Genomic DNA, 5,434 nt, shown 5'->3' on the forward strand with positions numbered 1-5,434 from the left:
CAAATTAAGAAATTACCGTGGTCTTTTCCTTTCCACCCTTCGGGTGCCATTCTTCTCCAAGAAAGGCATGCGCTACGAGAAGCTCGGAGAAGGGGAATCACCCATTCAAAGATAGTCGTATCAAGGTCGGGCTCAACCAGATTTGATGAAGGGTTCCATACCTCAGGAAAATCGGCAGACCCATGACGGTGAAGTTGAGATGTGCGTATCATCACAAACCGATGAAGCCACCCTCAGTCATAATCGTCTTCAAGGTCTATTGATATGCCGTGAAATTATGGCCCATTCTATACTTTTTGGCTATAAGTTGTACTTGTTTTTAGAAAGTCTTGATCTTTTTGATGTGTTTGTGACATGTTGCAGATATTTAACGTATTTCGGGAGTAAGTCGTGGAAATGGAGTGAAAAGATGTTCAAAGAAAGAAATTAACTGAAGTCTGAGTTATACGGAAGAACATACGGACCGTGGAATATTGACGGTCCGTAAATGCCATCATGGATGCTTAACAGAAAGGGTTTAGATATAAAGTGGAAGTCCAGGCAGAAGTACGGACCGTATATTATTTACGGTCCGTCAAACTCACCGTATGTTGGTGCTAGAGGAGTCTTAAAGAGAAGAGGATTTACGGGCAAGTTATATGGACCGTATAATATTTATGGTACGTAAAAGTGGATCGTACATCTGACAACTGGAGGAGATTTTACGGAAGACTATCACTTATTCTACGGACCGTATAAAATGTACGGTCTGTACATTGGTCCGTCGAGGGCAATTTTGTCAACCCAATTTTGCATGGCTTTGTCTCTTATAAATACCTTATTTTAGGTTTCTTGTATGGGGATGGACGACAGAACTCAGTTTTATTTACCTTAGAATTAGTTACTCATAGTTTTAAAGTCTTTTGGGAGATTGAAAACAATTGCAATTAATTTCTCTTCAATTCCAAGCAATCAATTGTAAGCATTATGATTCTCATTACTTCTTATTGTTCTTTTCCTTCTATGAGTAGCTAATTTCCCTTACTAGGGTTGTGAACCCAATTGATGGGTGTTTTGTGATTGGGTTCGTGATTGATATACATATAATGGATTATTAGGGTTTATTTATTCTTCATTCTTCATTCATAATTAATGGTTGCAAACATTGATTAAAGCCATAAACCTTGATTTATTTGGGAAAATAATTAGGGTTGGTAAGAATAAATAACAAGGATTCAAAGCTTTAAACTTTGTTTAATAAATTCACTTAGGAATAGGAAGAATTTACTTGGTATGATTAATCGGTCTTCATAGTTACTTTCTTATATTTGGAAAAATCATAGAAAGAGATAATCTTTATTTGTTGGGAAATAGTAGAGATTCATATAGAGATTACGTGCATTCATATAATGATCCATTAGAAGTATATCAAGATCGATACCCATGATCATACACTCCATCTAACCGGGACACAACCTTAGTTTCTTTTACCATAAATTACCACCAAAGCAAGTAGTTAGCGATTAGTCACTAAAAACCCAACTTTTACCAAAATCATCAGATTAAGACATTAGATCTAAACGTAGCATCTTACGATTTTAGTAACCTTTCACACCATATTCTCTGTGGGATTGGACCCCAACCTTGTTGGGTTACTATATTTGACAACGTCCGCATTATACCATTAATAGGTGTAATTTGAGCGTATCAAATTTTGGCGCCGTTGCCGGAGAATACGGTTTTGAAATTACTAAATAGTGTTTGCTTTGATTTAAGTCTTTTGCTTATTCCATCACACCCTGTTTGGTACTCTGTGTAAACCAGGTGAACATGAATCAGAATCAGCAAAATCAACGTGCTGGTAACCAGGGGAATCGATTGAATAATTAGGCGAATGAATCAGATGATGAGAATATTTTCACTGATCTTGTTCCAGAAGAGTACTATGCATCTGCTATGTTTCAGTCTCTAGTTGCAGCTGCTAGCGTGAAAATCGACTCCTCTCTATACCAGTTGTTGAAGCTTGAGGGATACTTTCGGAACTATACCGAAAATGACCCTCAACGTCATTTGCTGAATTTTGTGGATGTGTGTGCTAACCACATCTAGAACAACGTTCCACAAGATGCTATTCGGTTGAGGTTATTCAAATATTCCTTAACTGGAGAGGCAAGAACATGGTTTGAGAAGCTGCCCCGAAATTCGATTACTTCATGAGCAGAGATGGTGGATGCTTTTCTTACAAAATGGTACCCCCCTAGCAACAAGGCTAAAATTCGTGACAAGATCTATGAATTTAGGCAGCGACCGGGGGAACAACTATATGAAGCCTGGGAGAGATTCAACGAATATTTGTAGAAGAACCCGAATCATGGTTTTCCGAATCATATATTAATGGAGAAGTTCTACCGGGGGATAGATCCAGTGACACAGTCAATTGCTAATAATGCAGCTGATGGTTGTTTCATTAACAAATCTTATCAACGAGTGACTAACATACTTAACAAGCTGACGACTCATAATTAGGCTTGGCACTCAAGCAATGCAGATGTGATACCGTATGGTAGTGCTACGATCCAGAATATAGTAAAGGAGAATCAAGATACCCAGCAAACATTGGCAGAACTTGCAACAAATATTTCCTTGCTAACGAAGAAGTTTGATGAATCCCAGATCAAGAAGGTAAATGTTTGCAAGAATGATACAGTTTTTCCAAAAGGGATGTACCACACTCAAGATGGTCCGTTCCATGATGGGCCCTCTATTCAGGTTGAAGATGCTAATTATGTTAATAACTCTCAAGGGGGTTACCAAAGACAGAACTATCAAGGTGGTTATCAGAATCAGAATCAATGGAGACCTCAGCAAGGTCAAGGTGCTTATAACAACTGTAGGAACTACAACAATAATTATAGTGGTGTGAATCAAGAGAGCTACAACAACAGTAACAATTTTGGGAACAAGAGTTCCAATCCTTATATACCACCGAAAGGGCAGTCAACAGAGCAAGGTAGTTCGAAGGTTGAATCAATGCTTGAGAAGATTCTGGCCAATCAGTCTAAGTCTGAGAGGACTTTATCTGGGCTGACAGAGACAGTGGGTTCTCATACAGCGGCTATTCAGAAGCTTGAGTCACAGATGATGGATATTTCTTAAGAGCAGTACCCTCATAAAAAGGGAGGACTTCCGGGTGACACTATTCCAAATCCGAAGAATGGGGGAGGCGGTGTAGACTGCGTGTTTGCCATCACTACTAGGAGTGGTAAAATACTCCAAGGGTCTGATGAGAAGGAGATTGATCTTGAGCCGATAGATGAAGAGGATGAGGTGCAGTCTGAAGCACCCATTATTGTTGATGAGAATCCTGCTGACAAGAAGGTTGCTGTAATTCCAGAGATAGTGAAGGATGTTGATAAAACAAGCAAGCAGACTGTGAAAGGGGCTCTCCGCCCTTTGACTCAGCTGTTCAAGTCTAAACCTCCCTTTCCCCAGAGGTTGGTAAAGAAGAAGGAGGATGCTAAGTTCGAGAAATTTTATGATCAGTTGAAGAAGCTATCTCTAAATTTCCCCTTCTTGGAAGCTGTCAAGGAGATGCCCGGTTTTACTAAATATTTGAAGGACCTACTGACCAAGAAGAAAACGTTTCAACATGAAACCGTAATTTTGACTCACACTGTGAGTTCCATCATCTCAACTACTACTGTTCATAAAAAGGGAGATCCTGGGGCGTTCACCATTCCTTGTTCTGTTGGGCACCATGATTTTGCTCGTGCATTGTGTGATAATGGGGCGAGTATCAATTTGATGCCTCTTGCTATATACAAACAATCAGGTTTAGGGATGCCAAGGCCGACTACTATGAGGTTACAAATGGCTGATAGGTTTATTAAAAGACTTGTTAGGGTGGTTGATGATGTACTTGTGCGGGTTGGTGATTTTTTGTTGTCCACTGATTTTTGTGATTCTTGACTGTGTTGTTGATCGGGACATTCCTATTATTCTGGGGAGACCTTTTATTGCTACAGGGAGAGCTCTGATGGATTCGAAAAAGAATGAAATCAAGTTCCGAGTCAACGATGAAGAAGTGACTTTTCAGACTAGCAAAGGGATAAAGTTGCCAAGTACTTACGAGAGCATTTCGGTAATTAATTCATTTGATGTTGTTGATGAAGCAGTGGAGTTCAAGATGGAAGAAGAAAGTTTGGGTGAAGCTCTAGCTGGTATTCTTGTTAACTTTGATGCTGAGGACATGGAAGGTTATGTGGAGACAGTTAATTCACTTGTTGGGTTGGGATCATATTCCTACCACCCAAAGAAGTTGAATCTCGATCTGGAAAATAGAACAACTCCTCCAGCAAAGTCTTCGATCATTGAGCCACCTAAGTTGGAGCTTAAACAACTCCCATCACATCTGAAGTATGAGTTCCTTGGCCTGGACAATACATTGCCAGTGATTGTTTCAGCCCTACTGACTGAGGAGCAGATTTTACAGCTTTTGGAGGTGTTGAGGAAGTATAGGCGTGCTATTGGTTGGACCATAGCAGATATTCGAGGTATTCCATCTGGGATCTGTGAGCACAAAATCTAGTTGGAGGAAGATAGCAAACCGAGTGTAGAGCATCAGAGGTGACTGAATGAGAATATGCAAGAGGTAGTCAAGAAAGAGATCATCAAATGGTTTGATGCGGGAATGGTTTACCCAATTGCTGATAGTAAATGGGTGAGCCCAGTCCAATGTGTTCCTAAGAAGGGCGGCATTACTGTGGTGCCGAATGCAAAGAATGAGTTGATCCCAACTAGAACCGTAATGGAGAGTTTGCATGGACTATCGCAAGCTCAACACAGCCACATGCAAGGACCATTTCCCCATGTCTTTTATTGATCAAATGCTTGATCGGCTAGCGGGGCGTTCCTTCTATTGCTTCCTTGATGGTTATTCGAGCTACAATCAGATCTACATTGCATGATCTGGAGAAGACTACGTTTACTTGTCCTTATGGGACGTTTGCATTTAGCCGGATGCCTTTTGGTTTGTGTAATGCACCAGCCACTTTTCAGAGGTGCATGATGTCAATCTTCTCTGACATGGTAGAGGACTTCTTGGAAGTGTTCATGGATGAATTTTCTCTTGTGGGTGATTCGTTTGAAGATTGCCTTGTCCATCTGGGTCAAGTGCTGAAAAGATGCGAGGAGACAAATCTCGTGCTAAATTGGGAGAAGTGTCATTTTATGGTGAAGGAAGGAATCGTCCTCGGTCACAAAATCTCTAAAAAGAGAATCGAGGTCGATCAACCGAAAATTGATGTGATTGGAAAACTTCCACCACCTATCTCAGTCAAAGGTGTTCGAAGTTTCTTGGGACATACTGGGTTCTACAGGCGCTTCATCAAAGATTTCTCCAAGATTGCTAACCAATGTGCAAGCTTCTTGAAAAAGAGGCTAAGTTTGTGTTTGA

The 5,434-nt window shown here is 40.4% G+C and overlaps 1 non-coding gene across 1 annotated transcript; it reads right to left on the reverse strand.

Annotated features, from left to right (window-relative positions):
• Positions 1 to 2,250: 2,250 nt before the first annotated feature.
• LOC132619064 (small nucleolar RNA R71) lies at positions 2,251 to 2,357 on the reverse strand. The gene has a single exon (XR_009574498.1). It is a non-coding gene; the product is annotated as a small nucleolar RNA R71 (small nucleolar RNA).
• Between the last annotated feature and the right edge of the window lie 3,077 nt (positions 2,358 to 5,434).

This window comes from Lycium barbarum, chromosome 1, assembly GCF_019175385.1.
Source record: "Lycium barbarum isolate Lr01 chromosome 1, ASM1917538v2, whole genome shotgun sequence".
Lineage (NCBI taxonomy): Eukaryota > Viridiplantae > Streptophyta > Magnoliopsida > Solanales > Solanaceae > Lycium > Lycium barbarum.